Source organism: Hordeum vulgare, chromosome 2H, assembly GCF_904849725.1.
Source record: "Hordeum vulgare subsp. vulgare chromosome 2H, MorexV3_pseudomolecules_assembly, whole genome shotgun sequence".
NCBI classification, from domain to species: domain Eukaryota; kingdom Viridiplantae; phylum Streptophyta; class Magnoliopsida; order Poales; family Poaceae; genus Hordeum; species Hordeum vulgare.
In genome coordinates, this window is record NC_058519.1 from 575,790,042 (window position 1) to 575,806,620 (window position 16,579).

General features: G+C 45.7%; 50 non-coding genes across 50 annotated transcripts; all 50 read left to right on the plus strand.

Annotated features, from left to right (window-relative positions):
• LOC123431679 lies at nucleotides 1-119 on the plus strand. Its single transcript, XR_006623267.1, has one exon. It is a non-coding gene; the product is annotated as a 5S ribosomal RNA (ribosomal RNA).
• A 179-nt stretch (nucleotides 120-298) lies between these two features.
• Nucleotides 299-417, plus strand: LOC123435129. The gene has a single exon (XR_006626389.1). It is a non-coding gene; the product is annotated as a 5S ribosomal RNA (ribosomal RNA).
• A 181-nt stretch (nucleotides 418-598) lies between these two features.
• Nucleotides 599-717, plus strand: LOC123431871. The gene has a single exon (XR_006623468.1). It is a non-coding gene; the product is annotated as a 5S ribosomal RNA (ribosomal RNA).
• A 218-nt stretch (nucleotides 718-935) lies between these two features.
• Nucleotides 936-1,054, plus strand: LOC123432484. The gene has a single exon (XR_006624063.1). It is a non-coding gene; the product is annotated as a 5S ribosomal RNA (ribosomal RNA).
• A 182-nt stretch (nucleotides 1,055-1,236) lies between these two features.
• On the plus strand, nucleotides 1,237-1,355 carry LOC123435262. The gene has a single exon (XR_006626518.1). It is a non-coding gene; the product is annotated as a 5S ribosomal RNA (ribosomal RNA).
• Nucleotides 1,356-1,564: 209 nt separating this feature from the next.
• On the plus strand, nucleotides 1,565-1,683 carry LOC123435186. Its single transcript, XR_006626447.1, has one exon. It is a non-coding gene; the product is annotated as a 5S ribosomal RNA (ribosomal RNA).
• A 441-nt stretch (nucleotides 1,684-2,124) lies between these two features.
• On the plus strand, nucleotides 2,125-2,243 carry LOC123437041. Its single transcript, XR_006628244.1, has one exon. It is a non-coding gene; the product is annotated as a 5S ribosomal RNA (ribosomal RNA).
• Nucleotides 2,244-2,424: 181 nt separating this feature from the next.
• Nucleotides 2,425-2,543, plus strand: LOC123435273. The gene has a single exon (XR_006626529.1). It is a non-coding gene; the product is annotated as a 5S ribosomal RNA (ribosomal RNA).
• Nucleotides 2,544-2,737: 194 nt separating this feature from the next.
• LOC123431680 lies at nucleotides 2,738-2,856 on the plus strand. The gene has a single exon (XR_006623268.1). It is a non-coding gene; the product is annotated as a 5S ribosomal RNA (ribosomal RNA).
• Nucleotides 2,857-3,035: 179 nt separating this feature from the next.
• On the plus strand, nucleotides 3,036-3,154 carry LOC123438055. Its single transcript, XR_006629218.1, has one exon. It is a non-coding gene; the product is annotated as a 5S ribosomal RNA (ribosomal RNA).
• Nucleotides 3,155-3,338: 184 nt separating this feature from the next.
• LOC123433321 lies at nucleotides 3,339-3,457 on the plus strand. The gene has a single exon (XR_006624849.1). It is a non-coding gene; the product is annotated as a 5S ribosomal RNA (ribosomal RNA).
• A 218-nt stretch (nucleotides 3,458-3,675) lies between these two features.
• On the plus strand, nucleotides 3,676-3,794 carry LOC123432485. Its single transcript, XR_006624064.1, has one exon. It is a non-coding gene; the product is annotated as a 5S ribosomal RNA (ribosomal RNA).
• A 182-nt stretch (nucleotides 3,795-3,976) lies between these two features.
• On the plus strand, nucleotides 3,977-4,095 carry LOC123435285. The gene has a single exon (XR_006626540.1). It is a non-coding gene; the product is annotated as a 5S ribosomal RNA (ribosomal RNA).
• A 203-nt stretch (nucleotides 4,096-4,298) lies between these two features.
• On the plus strand, nucleotides 4,299-4,416 carry LOC123432232. The gene has a single exon (XR_006623825.1). It is a non-coding gene; the product is annotated as a 5S ribosomal RNA (ribosomal RNA).
• A 182-nt stretch (nucleotides 4,417-4,598) lies between these two features.
• Nucleotides 4,599-4,717, plus strand: LOC123438265. Its single transcript, XR_006629417.1, has one exon. It is a non-coding gene; the product is annotated as a 5S ribosomal RNA (ribosomal RNA).
• Nucleotides 4,718-4,932: 215 nt separating this feature from the next.
• Nucleotides 4,933-5,051, plus strand: LOC123435900. Its single transcript, XR_006627144.1, has one exon. It is a non-coding gene; the product is annotated as a 5S ribosomal RNA (ribosomal RNA).
• A 182-nt stretch (nucleotides 5,052-5,233) lies between these two features.
• Nucleotides 5,234-5,352, plus strand: LOC123435296. Its single transcript, XR_006626551.1, has one exon. It is a non-coding gene; the product is annotated as a 5S ribosomal RNA (ribosomal RNA).
• Nucleotides 5,353-5,567: 215 nt separating this feature from the next.
• Nucleotides 5,568-5,686, plus strand: LOC123436219. The gene has a single exon (XR_006627452.1). It is a non-coding gene; the product is annotated as a 5S ribosomal RNA (ribosomal RNA).
• A 181-nt stretch (nucleotides 5,687-5,867) lies between these two features.
• On the plus strand, nucleotides 5,868-5,986 carry LOC123434961. The gene has a single exon (XR_006626225.1). It is a non-coding gene; the product is annotated as a 5S ribosomal RNA (ribosomal RNA).
• Nucleotides 5,987-6,171: 185 nt separating this feature from the next.
• LOC123435308 lies at nucleotides 6,172-6,290 on the plus strand. Its single transcript, XR_006626563.1, has one exon. It is a non-coding gene; the product is annotated as a 5S ribosomal RNA (ribosomal RNA).
• Nucleotides 6,291-6,478: 188 nt separating this feature from the next.
• On the plus strand, nucleotides 6,479-6,597 carry LOC123437276. Its single transcript, XR_006628466.1, has one exon. It is a non-coding gene; the product is annotated as a 5S ribosomal RNA (ribosomal RNA).
• Nucleotides 6,598-6,785: 188 nt separating this feature from the next.
• Nucleotides 6,786-6,904, plus strand: LOC123436849. The gene has a single exon (XR_006628058.1). It is a non-coding gene; the product is annotated as a 5S ribosomal RNA (ribosomal RNA).
• A 197-nt stretch (nucleotides 6,905-7,101) lies between these two features.
• On the plus strand, nucleotides 7,102-7,220 carry LOC123438122. Its single transcript, XR_006629282.1, has one exon. It is a non-coding gene; the product is annotated as a 5S ribosomal RNA (ribosomal RNA).
• A 197-nt stretch (nucleotides 7,221-7,417) lies between these two features.
• On the plus strand, nucleotides 7,418-7,536 carry LOC123437253. Its single transcript, XR_006628444.1, has one exon. It is a non-coding gene; the product is annotated as a 5S ribosomal RNA (ribosomal RNA).
• Nucleotides 7,537-7,754: 218 nt separating this feature from the next.
• On the plus strand, nucleotides 7,755-7,873 carry LOC123431750. Its single transcript, XR_006623338.1, has one exon. It is a non-coding gene; the product is annotated as a 5S ribosomal RNA (ribosomal RNA).
• A 200-nt stretch (nucleotides 7,874-8,073) lies between these two features.
• LOC123432575 lies at nucleotides 8,074-8,192 on the plus strand. Its single transcript, XR_006624151.1, has one exon. It is a non-coding gene; the product is annotated as a 5S ribosomal RNA (ribosomal RNA).
• A 224-nt stretch (nucleotides 8,193-8,416) lies between these two features.
• On the plus strand, nucleotides 8,417-8,535 carry LOC123438645. The gene has a single exon (XR_006629777.1). It is a non-coding gene; the product is annotated as a 5S ribosomal RNA (ribosomal RNA).
• A 200-nt stretch (nucleotides 8,536-8,735) lies between these two features.
• LOC123438646 lies at nucleotides 8,736-8,854 on the plus strand. The gene has a single exon (XR_006629778.1). It is a non-coding gene; the product is annotated as a 5S ribosomal RNA (ribosomal RNA).
• A 200-nt stretch (nucleotides 8,855-9,054) lies between these two features.
• LOC123438647 lies at nucleotides 9,055-9,173 on the plus strand. The gene has a single exon (XR_006629779.1). It is a non-coding gene; the product is annotated as a 5S ribosomal RNA (ribosomal RNA).
• A 200-nt stretch (nucleotides 9,174-9,373) lies between these two features.
• On the plus strand, nucleotides 9,374-9,492 carry LOC123435320. Its single transcript, XR_006626575.1, has one exon. It is a non-coding gene; the product is annotated as a 5S ribosomal RNA (ribosomal RNA).
• Nucleotides 9,493-9,680: 188 nt separating this feature from the next.
• On the plus strand, nucleotides 9,681-9,799 carry LOC123435333. Its single transcript, XR_006626588.1, has one exon. It is a non-coding gene; the product is annotated as a 5S ribosomal RNA (ribosomal RNA).
• A 203-nt stretch (nucleotides 9,800-10,002) lies between these two features.
• Nucleotides 10,003-10,121, plus strand: LOC123434917. Its single transcript, XR_006626184.1, has one exon. It is a non-coding gene; the product is annotated as a 5S ribosomal RNA (ribosomal RNA).
• Nucleotides 10,122-10,312: 191 nt separating this feature from the next.
• LOC123432059 lies at nucleotides 10,313-10,431 on the plus strand. Its single transcript, XR_006623659.1, has one exon. It is a non-coding gene; the product is annotated as a 5S ribosomal RNA (ribosomal RNA).
• A 337-nt stretch (nucleotides 10,432-10,768) lies between these two features.
• On the plus strand, nucleotides 10,769-10,887 carry LOC123432444. Its single transcript, XR_006624026.1, has one exon. It is a non-coding gene; the product is annotated as a 5S ribosomal RNA (ribosomal RNA).
• Nucleotides 10,888-11,084: 197 nt separating this feature from the next.
• Nucleotides 11,085-11,203, plus strand: LOC123433061. The gene has a single exon (XR_006624618.1). It is a non-coding gene; the product is annotated as a 5S ribosomal RNA (ribosomal RNA).
• A 182-nt stretch (nucleotides 11,204-11,385) lies between these two features.
• LOC123437769 lies at nucleotides 11,386-11,504 on the plus strand. The gene has a single exon (XR_006628940.1). It is a non-coding gene; the product is annotated as a 5S ribosomal RNA (ribosomal RNA).
• Nucleotides 11,505-11,692: 188 nt separating this feature from the next.
• LOC123435390 lies at nucleotides 11,693-11,811 on the plus strand. The gene has a single exon (XR_006626643.1). It is a non-coding gene; the product is annotated as a 5S ribosomal RNA (ribosomal RNA).
• A 188-nt stretch (nucleotides 11,812-11,999) lies between these two features.
• Nucleotides 12,000-12,118, plus strand: LOC123436850. The gene has a single exon (XR_006628059.1). It is a non-coding gene; the product is annotated as a 5S ribosomal RNA (ribosomal RNA).
• Nucleotides 12,119-12,315: 197 nt separating this feature from the next.
• Nucleotides 12,316-12,434, plus strand: LOC123432533. The gene has a single exon (XR_006624111.1). It is a non-coding gene; the product is annotated as a 5S ribosomal RNA (ribosomal RNA).
• A 182-nt stretch (nucleotides 12,435-12,616) lies between these two features.
• LOC123435344 lies at nucleotides 12,617-12,735 on the plus strand. Its single transcript, XR_006626599.1, has one exon. It is a non-coding gene; the product is annotated as a 5S ribosomal RNA (ribosomal RNA).
• A 181-nt stretch (nucleotides 12,736-12,916) lies between these two features.
• On the plus strand, nucleotides 12,917-13,035 carry LOC123437799. The gene has a single exon (XR_006628968.1). It is a non-coding gene; the product is annotated as a 5S ribosomal RNA (ribosomal RNA).
• A 197-nt stretch (nucleotides 13,036-13,232) lies between these two features.
• Nucleotides 13,233-13,351, plus strand: LOC123435356. The gene has a single exon (XR_006626611.1). It is a non-coding gene; the product is annotated as a 5S ribosomal RNA (ribosomal RNA).
• A 343-nt stretch (nucleotides 13,352-13,694) lies between these two features.
• On the plus strand, nucleotides 13,695-13,813 carry LOC123432424. The gene has a single exon (XR_006624007.1). It is a non-coding gene; the product is annotated as a 5S ribosomal RNA (ribosomal RNA).
• Nucleotides 13,814-14,247: 434 nt separating this feature from the next.
• Nucleotides 14,248-14,366, plus strand: LOC123437773. Its single transcript, XR_006628943.1, has one exon. It is a non-coding gene; the product is annotated as a 5S ribosomal RNA (ribosomal RNA).
• Nucleotides 14,367-14,575: 209 nt separating this feature from the next.
• On the plus strand, nucleotides 14,576-14,694 carry LOC123437138. The gene has a single exon (XR_006628335.1). It is a non-coding gene; the product is annotated as a 5S ribosomal RNA (ribosomal RNA).
• A 182-nt stretch (nucleotides 14,695-14,876) lies between these two features.
• On the plus strand, nucleotides 14,877-14,995 carry LOC123435487. Its single transcript, XR_006626735.1, has one exon. It is a non-coding gene; the product is annotated as a 5S ribosomal RNA (ribosomal RNA).
• Nucleotides 14,996-15,180: 185 nt separating this feature from the next.
• On the plus strand, nucleotides 15,181-15,299 carry LOC123431834. The gene has a single exon (XR_006623423.1). It is a non-coding gene; the product is annotated as a 5S ribosomal RNA (ribosomal RNA).
• Nucleotides 15,300-15,496: 197 nt separating this feature from the next.
• On the plus strand, nucleotides 15,497-15,615 carry LOC123435368. The gene has a single exon (XR_006626622.1). It is a non-coding gene; the product is annotated as a 5S ribosomal RNA (ribosomal RNA).
• A 204-nt stretch (nucleotides 15,616-15,819) lies between these two features.
• On the plus strand, nucleotides 15,820-15,938 carry LOC123432425. The gene has a single exon (XR_006624008.1). It is a non-coding gene; the product is annotated as a 5S ribosomal RNA (ribosomal RNA).
• Nucleotides 15,939-16,375: 437 nt separating this feature from the next.
• LOC123435462 lies at nucleotides 16,376-16,494 on the plus strand. Its single transcript, XR_006626711.1, has one exon. It is a non-coding gene; the product is annotated as a 5S ribosomal RNA (ribosomal RNA).
• The last annotated feature ends 85 nt before the right edge of the window (nucleotides 16,495-16,579 follow it).

Here is a 16,579-nt window from a genome sequence, read left to right on the forward strand (position 1 = left end):
TGATGCGATCATACCAGCACTAAAGCACCGGATCCCATCAGAACTCCGAAGTTAAGCGTGCTTGTGCGAGAGTAGTACTAGGATGGGTGACCTCCTGGGAAGTCCTCGTGTTGCATTCCCCTTTTTAAATATATTTTTGCGCCACGTGACAAGGATGACGCGGGACCGTGATCTATATGACCTCATTTTCTTATTTTTGACGATTACTGTGTGACTTTTCCCACCGCGCTTGACACCCAACGACTAGTAGTAGTAGTAGTAGGGGCAAGCATAAGGAACAAATAGATAGTTGCATGTCGGATGTGATCATACCAGCACTAAAGCACCGGATCCCATCAGAACTCCGAAGTTAAGCGTGCTTGGGCGAGAGTAGTACTAGGATGGGTGACCTCCTGGGAAGTCCTCGTGTTGCATTCCCCTTTTTAAATATATTTTTGCGCCACGTGACAAGGACGACGCGGGACCGTGATCTATATGACCTCATTTTCTTATTTTTGACGATTACTGTGTGACTTTTCCCACCGCGCTTGACACCCAACGACTAGTAGTAGTAGTAGTAGTAGGGCAAGCATAAGGAACAAATAGATAGTTGCATGTCGGATGCGATCATACCAGCACTAAAGCATCGGATCCCATCAGAACTCCGAACTTAAGCGTGCTTGGGCGAGAGTAGTACTAGGATGGGTGACCTCCTGGGAAGTCCTCGTGTTGCATTCCCCTTTTTAAATATATTTTTGCGCCACGTGACAAGGATGACGCGGGACCGTGATCTATATGACCTCATTTTCTTATTTTTGACGATTACTGTGTGACTTTTCCCACCGCGCTTGACACCCAACGACTAGTAGTAGTAGTAGTAGTAGTAGTAGTAGTAGTAGTAGTATTAGTAGTAGTAGTAGGGGCAAGCATAAGGAACAAATAGATGGTTGCATGTCGGATGCGATCATACCAGCACTGAAGCACCGGATCCCATCACAACTCCGAAGTTAAGCGTGTTTGGGCGAGAGTAGTACTAGGATGGGTGACCTCCTGGGAAGTCCTCGTGTTGCATTCCCCTTTTTAAATATATTTTTGCGCCACGTGACAAGGATGACGCGGGAGCGTGATCTATATGACCTCATTTTCTTATTTTTGACGATTACTGTGTGACTTTTCCCACCGCGCTTGACACCCAACGACTAGTAGTAGTAGTAGTAGTAGGGGCAAGCATAAGGAACAAATAGATAGTTGCATGTCGGATGCGATCATACCAGCACTAAAGCACCGGATCCCATCAGAACTCCGAAGTTAAGCGTGCTTGGGCGAGAGTAGTACTAGGATGGGTGACCTCCTGGGAAGTCCTCGTGTTGCATTCCCCTTTTTAAATATATTTTTGCGCCACGTGACAAGGATGACGCGGGAGCGTGATCTATATGACCTCATTTTCTTATTTTTGACGATTACTGTGTGACTTTTCCCACCGCGCTTGACACCCAACGACTAGTAGTAGTAGTAGTAGTAGTGGTAGTACTAGTAGTAGTAGTAGTAGGGGCAAGCATAAGGAACAAATAGATAGTTGCATGTCGGATGCGATCATACCAGCACTAAAGCACCGGATCCCATCAGAACTCCGAAGTTAAGTGTGCTTGGGCGAGAGTAGTACTAGGATGGGTGACCTCCTGGGAAGTCCTCGTGTTGCATTCCCCTTTTTAAATATATTTTTGCGCCACGTGACAAGGATGACGCGGGACCGTGATCTATATGACCTCATTTTCTTATTTTTGACGATTACTGTGTGACTTTTCCCACCGCGCTTGACACCCAACGACTAGTAGTAGTAGTAGTAGTAGTAGTAGTAGTAGTAGTAGTAGGGCGAGAGTAGTACTAGGATGGGTGACCTCCTCGGAAGTCCTCGTGTTGCATTCCCTGGGTGACCTCCTGGGAAGTCCTCGTGTTGCATTCCCCTTTTTAAATATATTTTTGCGCCACGTGACAAGGATGACGCGGGACCGTGATCTATATAACCTCATTTTCTTATTTTTGACGATTACTGTGTGACTTTTCCCACCGCGCTTGACACCCAACGACTAGTAGTAGTAGTAGTAGTAGGGGCAAGCATAAGGAACAAATAGATAGTTGCATGTCGGATGCGATCATACCAGCACTAAAGCACCGGATCCCATCAGAACTCCGAAGTTAAGCGTGCTTGGGCGAGAGTAGTACTAGGATAGGTGACCTCCTGGGAAGTCCTCGTGTTGCATTCCCCTTTTTAAATATATTTTTGCGCCACGTGACAAGGATGACGCGGGACCGTGATCTATATGACCTCATTTTCTTATTTTTGACGATTACTGTGTGACTTTTCCCACCGCGCTTGACACCCAACGACTAGTAGTAGTAGTAGTAGTAGGGCAAGCATAAGGAACAAATAGATAGTTGCATGTCGGATGCGATCATACCAGCACTAAAGCACCGGATCCCATCAGAACTCCGAAGTTAAGCGTGCTTGGGCGAGAGTAGTACTAGGATGGGTGACCTCCTGGGAAGTCCTCGTGTTGCATTCCCCTTTTTAAATATATTTTTGCGCCACGTGACAAGGATGACGCGGGAGCGTGATCTATATGACCTCATTTTCTTATTTTTGACGATTACTGTGTGACTTTTCCCACCGCGCTTGACACCCAACGACTAGTAGTAGTAGTAGTAGTAGTAGTAGTAGTAGGGGCAAGCATAAGGAACAAATAGATAGTTGCATGTCTGATGCGATCATACCAGCACTAAAGCACCGGATCCCATCAGAACTCCGAAGTTAAGCGTGCTTGTGCGAGAGTAGTACTAGGATGGGTGACCTCCTGGGAAGTCCTCGTGTTGCATTCCCCTTTTTAAATATATTTTTGCGCCACGTGACAAGGATGACGCGGGACCGTGATCTATATGACCTCATTTTCTTATTTTTGACGATTACTGTGTGACTTTTCCCACCGCGCTTGACACCCAACGACTAGTAGTAGTAGTAGTAGGGGCAAGCATAAGGAACAAATAGATAGTTGCATGTCGGATGTGATCATACCAGCACTAAAGCATCGGATCCCATTAGAACTCCGAAGTTAAGCGTGCTTGGGCGAGAGTAGTACTAGGATGGGTGACCTCCTGGGAAGTCCTCGTGTTGCATTCCCCTTTTTAAATATATTTTTGCGCCACGTGACAAGGACGACGCGGGACCGTGATCTATATGACCTCATTTTCTTATTTTTGACGATTACTGTGTGACTTTTCCCACCGCGCTTGACACCCAACGACTAGTAGTAGTAGTAGTAGTAGTAGGGCAAGCATAAGGAACAAATAGATAGTTGCATGTCGGATGCGATCATACGAGCACTAAAGCATCGGATCCCATCAGAACTCCGAACTTAAGCGTGCTTGGGCGAGAGTAGCACTAGGATGGGTGACCTCCTGGGAAGTCCTCGTGTTGCATTCCGCTTTTTAAATATATTTTTGCGCCACGTGACAAGGATGACGCGGGACCGTGATCTATATGACCTCATTTTCTTATTTTTGACGATTACTGTGTGACTTTTCCCACCGCGCTTGACACCCAACGACTAGTAGTAGTAGTAGTAGTAGTAGTAGTAGTAGTAGTAGTATTAGTAGTAGTAGTAGGGGCAATCATAAGGAACAAATAGATGGTTGCACGTCGGATGCGATCATACCAGCACTGAAGCACCGGATCCCATCACAACTCCGAAGTTAAGCGTGTTTGGGCGAGAGTAGTACTAGGATGGGTGACCTCCTGGGAAGTCCTCGTGTTGCATTCCCCTTTTTAAATATATTTTTGCGCCACGTGACAAGGATGACGCGGGAGCGTGATCTATATGACCTCATTTTCTTATTTTTGACGATTACTGTGTGACTTTTCCCACCGCGCTTGACACCCAACGACTAGTAGTAGTAGTAGTAGTAGGGGCAAGCATAAGGAACAAATAGATAGTTGCATGTCGGATGCGATCATACCAGCACTAAAGCACCGGATCCCATCAGAACTCCGAAGTTAAGCGTGCTTGGGCGAGAGTAGTACTAGGATGGGTGACCTCCTGGGAAGTCCTCGTGTTGCATTCCCCTTTTTAAATATATTTTTGCGCCACGTGACAAGGATGACGCGGGAGCGTGATCTATATGACCTCATTTTCTTATTTTTGACGATTACTGTGTGACTTTTCCCACCGCGCTTGACACCCAACGACTAGTAGTAGTAGTAGTAGTAGTACTAGTAGTAGTAGTAGTAGGGGCAAGCATAAGGAACAAATAGATAGTTGCATGTCGGATGCGATCATACAGCACTAAAGCACCGGATCCCATCAGAACTCCGAAGTTAAGCGTGCTTGGGCGAGAGTAGTACTAGGATGGGTGACCTCCTGGGAAGTCCTCGTGTTGCATTCCCCTTTTTAAATATATTTTTGCGCCACGTGACAAGGATGACGCGGGACCGTGATCTATATGACCTCATTTTCTTATTTTTGACGATTACTGTATGACTTTTCCCACCGCGCTTGACACCCAACGACTAGTAGTAGTAGTAGTAGTAGGGGCAAGCATAAGGAACAAATAGATAGTTGCATGTCGGATGCGATCATACCAGCACTAAAGCACCGGATCCCATCAGAACTCCGAAGTTAAGCGTGCTTGGGCGATAGTAGTACTAGGATGGGTGACCTCTTGGGAAGTCCTCGTGTTGCATTCCCCTTTTTAAATATATTTTTGCGCCACGTGACAAGGATGACGCGGGAGCGTGATCTATATGACCTCATTTTCTTATTTTTGAAGATTACTGTGTGACTTTTCCCACCGCGCTTGACACCCAACGACTAGTAGTAGTAGTAGTAGTAGTAGTAGTAGTAGTAGTAGTAGTAGTAGTAGTAGGGGCAAGCATAAGGAACAAATAGATGGTTGCATGTCGGATGCGATCATACCAGCACTGAAGCACCGGATCCCATCAGAACTCCGAAGTTAAGCGTGTTTGGGCGAGAGTAGTACTAGGATGGGTGACCTCCTGGGAAGTCCTCGTGTTGCATTCCCCTTTTTAAATATATTTTTGCGCCACGTGACAAGGATGACGCGGGAGCGTGATCTATATGACCTCATTTTCTTATTTTTGACGATTACTGTGTGACTTTTCCCACCGCGCTTGACACCCAACGACTAGTAGTAGTAGTAGTAGTAGGGGCAAGCATAAGGAACAAATAGATAGTTGCATGTCGGATGCGATCATACCAGCACTAAAGCACCGGATCCCATCAGAACTCCGAAGTTAAGCGTGCTTGGGCGAGAGTAGTACTAGGATGGGTGACCTCCTGGGAAGTCCTCGTGTTGCATTCCCCTTTTTAAATATATTTTTGCGCCACGTGACAAGGATGACGCGGGAGCGTGATCTATATGACCTCATTTTCTTATTTTTGACGATTACTGTGTGACTTCTCCCACCGCGCTTGACACCCAACGACTAGTAGTAGTAGTAGTAGTAGTAGTAGTAGTAGTAGTAGTAGTAGTAGTAGTCGGGGCAAGCATAAGGAACAAATAGATAGTTGCATGTCGGATGCGATCATACCAGCACTAAAGCACCGGATCCCATCAGAACTCCGAAGTTAAGCGTGCTTGGGCGAGAGTAGTACTAGGATGGGTGACCTCCTCGGAAGTCCTCGTGTTGCATTCCCCTTTTTAAATATATTTTTGCGCCACGTGACAAGGATGACGCGGGACCGTGATCTATATGACCTCATTTTCTTATTTTTGACGATTACTGTGAGACTTTTCCCACCGCGCTTGACACCCAACGACTAGTAGTAGTAGTAGTAGTAGGGCAAGCATAAGGAACAAATAGATAGTTGCATGTCGGATGCGATCATACCAGCACTAAAGCACCGGATCCCATCAGAACTCCGAAGTTAAGCGTGCTTGGGCGAGAGTAGTACTAGGATGGGTGACCTCTTGGGAAGTCCTCGTGTTGCATTCCCCTTTTTAAATATATTTTTGCGCCACGTGACAAGGATGACGCAGGACCGTGATCTATATGACCTCATTTTCTTATTTTTGACGATTACTGTGTGACTTATCCCACCGCGCTTGACACCCAACGACTAGTAGTAGTAGTAGTAGTAGTAGGGGCAAGCATAAGGAAGAAATAGATAGTTGCATGTCGGATGCGATCATACCAGCACTAAAGCACCGGATCCCATCAGAACTCCGAAGTTAAGCGTGCTTGGGCGAGAGTAGTACTAGGATGGGTGACCTCCTGGGAAGTCCTCGTGTTGCATTCCCCCTTTTAAATATATTTTTGCGGCACGTGACAAGGATGACGCGGGACCGTGATCTATATGAGCTCATTTTCTTATTTTTGACGATTACTGTGTGACTTTTCCCACCGCGCTTGACACCCAACGACTAGTAGTAGTAGTAGTAGTAGTAGTAGGGGCAAGCATAAGGAACAAATAGATAGTTGCATGTCGGATGCGATCATACCAGCACTAAAGCACCGGATCCCATCAGAACTCCGAAGTTAAGCGTGCTTGGGCGAGAGTAGTACTAGGATGGGTGACCTCCTAGGAAGTCCTCGTGTTGCATTTCCCTTTTTAAATATATTTTTGCGCCACGTGACAAGGATGACGCGGGAGCGTGATCTATATGACCTCATTTTCTTATTTTTGACGATTACTGTGTGACTTTTTCCACCGCGCTTGACACCCAACGACTAGTAGTAGTAGTAGTAGTAGTAGTAGGGGCAAGCATAAGGAACAAATAGATAGTTGCATGTCGGATGCGATCATACCAGCACTAAAGCACCGGATCCCATCAGAACTCCGAAGTTAAGCGTACTTGGGCGAGAGTAGTACTAGGATGGGTGACCTCCTGGGAAGTCCTCGTGTTGCATTCCCCTTTTTAAATATATTTTTGCGGCACGTGACAAGGATGACGCGGGACCGTGATCTATATGACCTCATTTTCTTATTTTTGACGATTACTGTGTGACTTTTCCCACCGCGCTTGACACCCAACGACTAGTAGTAGTAGTAGTAGTAGTAGTAGTAGTAGTAGGGGCAAGCATAAGGAAGAAATAGATAGTTGCATGTCGGATGCGATCATACCAGCACTAAAGCACCGGATCCCATCAGAACTCCGAAGTTAAGCGTGCTTGGGCGAGAGTAGTACTAGGATTGGTGACCTCCTGGGAAGTCCTCGTGTTGCATTCCCCTTTTTAAATATATTTTTGCGCCACGTGACAAGGATGACGCGGGAGCGTGATCTATATGACCTCATTTTCTTATTTTTGACGATTACTGTGTGACTTTTCCCACCGCGCTTGACACCCAACGACTAGTAGTAGTAGTACTAGTAGTAGTAGTAGTAGTAGGGGCAAGCATAAGGAACAAATAGATAGTTGCATGTCGGATGCGATCATACCAGCACTAAAGCACTGGATCCCATCAGAACTCCGAAGTTAAGCGTGCTTGGACGAGAGTAGTACTAGGATGGGTGACCTCCTGGGAAGTCCTCGTGTTGCATTCCCCTTTTTAAATATATTTTTGCGCCACGTGACAAGGATGACGCGGGACCGTGATCTATATGACCTCATTTTCTTATTTTTGACGATTACTGTGTGACTTTTCCCACCACGCTTGACACCCAACGACTAGTAGTAGTAGTAGTAGTAGTAGTAGTAGTAGTAGTAGTAGTAGTAGTAGTAGTAGGGGCAAGCATAAGGAACAAATAGATAGTTGCATGTCGGATGCGATCATACCAGCACTAAAGCACCGGATCCCATCAGAACTCCGAAGTTAAGCGTGCTTAGGCGAGAGTAGTACTAGGATGGGTGACCTCCTGGAAAGTCCTCGTGTTGCATTCCCCTTTTTAAATATATTTTTGCGCCACGTGACAAGGATGACGCGGGACCGTGATCTATATGACCTCATTTTCTTATTTTTGACGATTACTGTGTGACTTTTCCCACCGCGCTTGACACCCAACGACTAGTAGTAGTAGTAGTAGTAGTAGTAGTAGTAGTAGTAGGGGCAAGCATAAGGAAGAAATAGATAGTTGCATGTCGGATGCGATCATACCAGCACTAAAGCACCGGATCCCATCAGAACTCCGAAGTTAAGCGTGCTTGCGCGAGAGTAGTACTAGGATGGGTGACCTCCTCGGAAGTCCTCGTGTTGCATTTCCCTTTTTAAATATATTTTTGCGGCACGTGACAAGGATGACGCGGGACCGTGATCTATATGACCTCATTTTCTTATTTTTGACGATTACTGTGTGACTTTTCCCACCGCGCTTGACACCCAACGACTAGTAGTAGTAGTAGTAGTAGTAGTAGTAGTAGTAGTAGTAGTAGTAGTAGTAGTAGTAGTAGGGGCAAGCATAAGGAACAAATAGATAGTTGCATGTCGGATGCGATCATACCAGCACTAAAGCACCGGATCCCATCAGAACTCCGAAGTTAAGCGTACTTGGGCGAGAGTAGTACTAGGATGGGTGACCTCCTCGGAAGTCCTCGTGTTGCATTCCCCTTTTTAAATATATTTTTGCGGCACGTGACAAGGATGACGCGGGAGCGTGATCTATATGACCTCATTTTCTTATTTTTGACGATTACTGTGTGACTTTTCCCACCGCGCTTGACACCCAACGACTAGTAGTAGTAGTAGTAGTAGTAGTAGTAGTAGTAGTAGGGGCAAGCATAAGGAAGAAATAGATAGTTGCATGTCGGATGCGATCATACCAGCACTAAAGCACCGGATCCCATCAGAACTCCGAAGTTAAGCGTACTTGGGCGAGAGTAGTACTAGGATGGGTGACCTCCTCGGAAGTCCTCGTGTTGCATTCCCCTTTTTAAATATATTTTTGCGGCACGTGACAAGGATGACGCGGGACCGTGATCTATATGACCTCATTTTCTTATTTTTGACGATTACTGTGTGACTTTTCCCACCGCGCTTGACACCCAACGACTAGTAGTAGTAGTAGTAGTAGTAGTAGTAGTAGTAGTAGGGGCAAGCATAAGGAAGAAATAGATAGTTGCATGTCGGATGCGATCATACCAGCACTAAAGCACCGGATCCCATCAGAACTCCGAAGTTAAGCGTACTTGGGCGAGAGTAGTACTAGGATGGGTGACCTCCTCGGAAGTCCTCGTGTTGCATTCCCCTTTTTAAATATATTTTTGCGGCACGTGACAAGGATGACGCGGGACCGTGATCTATATGACCTCATTTTCTTATTTTTGACGATTACTGTGTGACTTTTCCCACCGCGCTTGACACCCAACGACTAGTAGTAGTAGTAGTAGTAGTAGTAGTAGTAGTAGTAGGGGCAAGCATAAGGAAGAAATAGATAGTTGCATGTCGGATGCGATCATACCAGCACTAAAGCACCGGATCCCATCAGAACTCCGAAGTTAAGCGTGCTTGGGCGAGAGTAGTACTAGGATGGGTGACCTCCTGGGAAGTCCTCGTGTTGCATTCCCCTTTTTAAATATATTTTTGCGCCACGTGACAAGGATGACGCGGGAGCGTGATCTATATGACCTCATTTTCTTATTTTTGACGATTACTGTGTGACTTTTCCCACCGCGCTTGACACCCAACGACTAGTAGTAGTAGTAGTAGTAGTAGTAGGGGCAAGCATAAGGAACAAATAGATAGTTGCATGTCGGATGCGATCATACCAGCACTAAAGCACCGGATCCCATCAGAACTCCGAAGTTAAGCGTGCTTGGGCGAGAGTAGTACTAGGATGGGTGACCTCCTGGGAAGTCCTCGTGTTGCATTCCCCTTTTTAAATATATTTTTGCGCCACGTGACAAGGATGACGCGGGAGCGTGATCTATATGACCTCATTTTCTTATTTTTGACGATTACTGTGTGACTTTTCCCACCGCGCTTGACACCCAACGACTAGTAGTAGTAGTAGTAGTAGTAGTAGTAGTAGTAGTAGTAGGGGCAAGCATAAGGAACAAATAGATAGTTGCATGTCGGATGCGATCATACCAGCACTAAAGCACCGGATCCCATCAGAACTCCGAAGTTAAGCGTGCTTGGGCGAGAGTAGTACTAGGATGGGTGACCTCATGGGAAGTCCTCGTGTTGCATTCCCCTTTTTAAATATATTTTTGCGCCACATGACAAGGATGACGCGGGACCGTGATCTATATGACCTCATTTTCTTATTTTTGACGATTACTGTGTGACTTTTCCCACCGCGCTTGACACCCAACGACTAGTAGTAGTAGTAGTAGTAGTAGTAGTAGGGGCAAGCATAAGGAACAAATAGATAGTTGCATGTCGGATGCGATCATACCAGCACTAAAGCATCGGATCCCATCAGAACTCCGAAGTTAAGCGTGCTTGGGCGAGAGTAGTACTAGGATGTGTGACCTCCTGGGAAGTCCTCGTGTTGCATTCCCCTTTTTCAATATATTTTTGCGCCACGTGACAAGGATGACGCGGGACCGTGATCTATATGACCTCATTTTCTTATTTTTGACGATTACTGTGTGACTTTTCCCACCGCGCTTGACACCCAACGACTAGTAGTAGTAGTAGTAGTAGTAGTAGTAGTAGTAGTAGTAGTAGTAGTAGTAGTAGTAGTAGTAGTAGTAGTAGTAGTAGTAGTAGTAGTAGTAGTAGTAGTAGTAGTAGTAGTAGTAGTAGTAGTAGTAGTAGTAGTAGTAGTAGTAGTAGTAGTAGTAGTAGTAGTAGTAGTAGGGCAAGCATAAGGAAGAAATAGATAGTTGCATGTCGGATGCGATCATACCAGCACTAAAGCACCGGATCCCATCAGAACTCCGAAGTTAAGCGTGCTTGAGCGAGAGTAGTACTAGGATGGGTGACCTCCTGGGAAGTCCTCTTGTTGCATTCCCCTTTTTAAATATATTTTTGCGCCACGTGACAAGGATGACGCGGGAGCGTGATCTATATGACCTCATTTTCTTATTTTTGACGATTACTGTGTGACTTTTCCCACCGCGCTTGACACCCAACGACTAGTAGTAGTAGTAGTAGTAGTAGTAGTAGTAGTAGGGGCAAGCATAAGGAACAAATAGATAGTTGCATGTCCGATGCGATCATACCAGCAGTAAAGCATCGGATCCCATCAGAACTTCGAAGTTAAGCGTGCTTGGGCGAGAGTAGTACTAGGATGGGTGACCTCCTGGGAAGTCCTCGTGTTGCATTCCCCTTTTTAAATATATTTTTGCGGCACGTGACAAGGATGACGCGGGACCGTGATCTATATGACCTCATTTTCTTATTTTTGACGATTACTGTGTGACTTTTCCCACCGCGCTTGACACCCAACGACTAGTAGTAGTAGTAGTAGTAGGGGCAAGCATAAGGAACAAATAGATAGTTGCATGTCGGATGCGATCATACCATCACTAAAGCACCGGATCCCATCAGAACTCCGAAGTTAAGCGTGCTTGGGCGAGAGTAGTACTAGGATGGGTGACCTCCTGGGAAGTCCTCGTGTTGCATTCCCCTATTTAAATATATTTTTGCGGCACGTGACAAGGATGACGCGGGACCGTGATCTATATGACCTCATTTTCTTTTTTTTGACGATTACTGTGTGACTTTTCCCACCGCGCTTGACACCCAACGACTAGTAGTAGTAGTAGTAGTAGTAGTAGGGGCAAGCATAAGGAACAAATAGATAGTTGCATGTCGGATGCGATCATACCAGCACTAAAGCACCGGATCCCATCAGAACTCCGAAGTTAAGCGTGCTTGGGCGAGAGTAGTACTAGGATGGGTGACCTCCTGGGAAGTCCTCGTGTTGCATTTCCCTTTTTAAATATATTTTTGCGCCACGTGACAAGGATGACGCGGGACCGTGATCTATATGACCTCATTTTCTTATTTTTGACGATTACTGTGTGACTTTTCCCACCGCGCTTGACACCCAACGACTAGTAGTAGTAGTAGTAGTAGTAGTAGGGGCAAGCATAAGGAACAAATAGATAGTTGCATGTCGGATGCGATCATACCAGCACTAAAGCACCGGATCCCATCAGAACTCCGAAGTTAAGCGTACTTGGGCGAGAGTAGTACTAGGATGGGTGACCTCCTGGGAAGTCCTCGTGTTGCATTCCCCTTTTAAAATATATTTTTGCGGCACGTGACAAGGATGACGCGGGACCGTGATCTATATGACCTCATTTTCTTATTTTTGACGATTACTGTGTGACTTTTCCCACCGCGCTTGACACCCAACGACTAGTAGTAGTAGTAGTAGTAGTAGTAGTAGTAGTAGGGGCAAGCATAAGGAAGAAATAGATAGTTGTATGTCGGATGCGATCATACCAGCACTAAAGCAACGGATCCCATCAGAACTCCGAAGTTAAGCGTGCTTGGGCGAGAGTAGAACTAGGATGGGTGACCTCCTGGGAAGTCCTCGTGTTGCATTCCCCTTTTTAAATATATTTTTGCGCCACGTGACAAGGATGACGCGGGAGCGTGATCTATATGACCTCATTTTCTTATTTTTGACGATTACTGTGTGACTTTTCCCACCGCGCTTGACACCCAACGACTAGTAGTAGTAGTAGTAGTAGGGGCAAGCATAAGGAACAAATAGATAGTTGCATGTCGGATGCGATCATACCAGCACTAAAGCACCGGATCCCATCAGAACTCCGAAGTTAAGCGTGCTTGGGCGAGAGTAGTACTAGGATGGGTGACCTCCTGGGAAGTCCTCGTGTTGCATTCCCCTTTTTAAATATATTTTTGCGCCACATGACAAAGATGACGCGGGACCGTGATCTATATGACCTCATTTTCTTATTTTTGACGATTACTGTGTGACTTTTCCCACCGCGCTTGACACCCAACGACTAGTAGTAGTAGTAGTAGTAGGGGAAGCATAAGGAACAAATAGATAGTTGCATGTCGGATGCGATCATACCAGCACTAAAGCACCGGATCCCATCAGAACTCCGAAGTTAAGCGTGCTTTGGCGAGAGTAGTACTAGGATGGGTGACCTCCTGGGAAGTCCTCGTGTTGCATTCCCCTTTTTCAATATATTTTTGCGCCACGTGACAAGGATGACGCGGGACCGTGATCTATATGACCTCATTTTCTTATTTTTGACGATTACTGTGTGACTTTTCCCACCGCGCTTGACACCCAACGACTAGTAGTAGTATTAGTAGTAGTAGTAGTAGTAGTAGGGGCAAGCATAAGGAACAAATAGATAGTTGCATGTCGGATGCGATCATACCAGCACTAAAGCACCGGATCCCATCAGAACTCCGAAGTTAAGCGTGCTTGGGCGAGAGTAGTACTAGGATGGGTGACCTCCTGGGAAGTCCTCGTGTTGCATTCCCCTTTTTAAATATATTTTTGCGCCACGTGACAAGGATGACGCGGGAGCGTGATCTATATGACCTCATTTTCTTATTTTTGACGATTACTGTGTGACTTTTCCCACCGCGCTTGACACCCAACGACTAGTAGTAGTAGTAGTAGTAGTAGTAGTAGTAGTAGTAGTAGTAGTAGTAGTAGTAGTAGTAGTAGTAGTAGTAGTAGTAGTAGTAGTAGTAGTAGTAGTAGTAGTAGTAGTAGTAGTAGTAGTAGTAGTAGTAGTAGTAGTAGTAGTAGTAGTAGTAGTAGTAGTAGTAGTAGTAGTAGTAGGGCAAGCATAAGGAACAAATAGATAGTTGCATGTCGGATGCGATCATACTAGCACTAAAGCACCAGATCCCATCAGAACTCCGAAGTTAAGCGTGCTTGGGCGAGAGTAGTACTAGGATGGGTGACCTCCTGGGAAGTCCTCATGTTGCATTCCCCTTTTTAAATATATTTTTACGCCACGTGACAAGGATGACGCGGGACCGTGATCTATATGACCTCATTTTCTTATTTTTGACGATTACTGTGTGACTTTTCCCACCGCGCTTGACACCCAACGACTAGTAGTAGTATTAGTAGTAGTAGTAGTAGTAGTAGTAGTAGGGCGAGAGTAGTACTAGGATGGGTGACCTCCTGGGAAGTCCTCGTGTTGCATTCCCCTTTTTAAATATATTTTTGCGCCACGTGACAAGGATGACGCGGGAGCGTGATCTATATGACCTCATTTTCTTATTTTTGACGATTACTGTGTGACTTTTCCCACCGCGCTTGACACCCAACGACTAGTAGTAGTAGTAGTAGTAGTGGTAGTAGTAGTAGTAGTAGTAGTAGTAGGGGCAAGCATAAGGAACAAATAGATAGTTGCATGTCGGATGCGATCATACCAGCACTAAAGCACCGGATCCCATCAGAACTCCGAAGTTAAGCGTGCTTGGGCGAGAGTAGTAGTAGGATGGGTGACCTCCTGGGAAGTCCTCGCGTTGCATTCCCCTTTTTAAATATATTTTTGCGCCACGTGACAAGGATGACGCGGGACCGTGATCTATATGACCTCATTTTCTTATTTTTGACGATTACTGTGTGACTTTTCCCACCGCGCTTGACACCCAACGACTAGTAGTAGTAGTAGTAGTAGTAGTAGTAGTAGTAGTAGTAGTAGTAGGGGCAAGCATAAGGAAGAAATAGATAGTTGCATGTCGGATGCGATCATACCAGCACTAAAGCAACGGATCCCATCAGAACTCCGAAGTTAAGCGTGCTTGGGCGAGAGTAGTACTAGGATGGGTGACCTCCTGGGAAGTCCTCGTGTTGCATTCCCCTTTTTAAATATATTTTTGCGCCACGTGACAAGGATGACGCGGGAGCGTGATCTATATGACCTCATTTTCTTATTTTTGACGATTACTGTGTGACTTTTCCCACCGCGCTTGACACCCAACGACTAGTAGTAGTAGTAGTAGTAGGGGCAAGCATAAGGAACAAATAGATAGTTGCATGTCGGATGCGATCATACCAGCACTAAAGCACCGGATCCCATCAGAACTCCGAAGTTAAGCGTGCTTGGACGAGAGTAGTACTAGGATGGGTGACCTCCTGGGAAGTCCTCGTGTTGCATTCCCCTTTTTAAATATATTTTTGCGCCACATGACAAGGATGACGCGGGACCGTGATCTATATGACCTCATTTTCTTATTTTTGACGATTACTGTGTGACTTTTCCCACCGCGCTTGACACCCAACGACTAGTAGTAGTAGTAGTAGTAGTAGGGGCAAGCATAAGGAACAAATAGATAGTTGCATGTCGGATGCGATCATACCAGCACTAAAGCACCAGATCCCATCAGAACTCCGAAGTTAAGCGTGCTTTGGCGAGAGTAGTACTAGGATGGGTGACCTCCTGGGAAGTCCTCGTGTTGCATTCCCCTTTTTCAATATATTTTTGCGCCACGTGACAAGGATGACGCGGGACCGTGATCTATATGACCTCATTTTCTTATTTTTGACGATTACTGTGTGACTTTTCCCACCGCGCTTGACACCCAACGACTAGTAGTAGTATTAGTAGTAGTAGTAGTAGTAGTAGGGGCAAGCATAAGGAACAAATAGATAGTTGCATGTCGGATGCGATCATACCAGCACTAAAGCACCGGATCCCATCAGAACTCCGAAGTTAAGCGTGCTTGGGCGAGAGTAGTACTAGGATGGGTGACCTCCTGGGAAGTCCTCGTGTTGCATTCCCCTTTTTAAATATATTTTTGTGCCACGTGACAAGGATGACGCGGGAGCGTGATCTATATGACCTCATTTTCTTATTTTTGACGATTACTGTGTGACTTTTCCCACCGCGCTTGACACCCAACGACTAGTAGTAGTAGTAGTAGTAGTAGTAGTAGTAGTAGTAGTAGGGGGCAAGCATAAGGAACAAATAGATAGTTGCATGTCGGATGCGATCATACTAGCACTAAAGCACCAGATCCCATCAGAACTCCGAAGTTAAGCGTGCTTGGGCGAGAGTAGTACTAGGATGGGTGACCTCCTGGGAAGTCCTCATGTTGCATTCCCCTTTTTAAATATATTTTTACGCCACGTGACAAGGATGACGCAGGACCGTGATCTATATGACCTCATTTTCTTATTTTTGACGATTACTGTGTGACTTTTCCCACCGCGCTTGACACCCAACGACTAGTAGTAGTAGTAGTAGTAGTAGTAGTAGGGCGAGAGTAGTACTAGGATGGGTGACCTCCTGGGAAGTCCTCGTGTTGCATTCCCCTTTTTAAATATATTTTTGCGCCACGTGACAAGGATGACGCGGGAGCGTGATCTATATGACCTCATTTTCTTATTTTTGACGATTACTGTGTGACTTTTCCCACCGCGCTTGACACCCAACGACTAGTAGTAGTAGTAGTAGTAGTGGTAGTAGTAGTAGTAGTAGTAGTAGTAGTAGTAGTAGTAGTAGGGGCAAGCATAAGGAACAAATAGATAGTTGCATGTCGGATGCGATCATACCAGCACTAAAGCACCGGATCCCATCAGAACTCCGAAGTTAAGCGTGCTTGGGCGAGAGTAGTACTAGGATGGGTGACCTCCTGGGAAGTCCTCGCGTTGCATTCCCCTTTTTAAATATATTTTTGCGCCACGTGACAAGGATGACGCGGGACCGTGATCTATATGACCTCATTTTCTTATTTTTGACGAT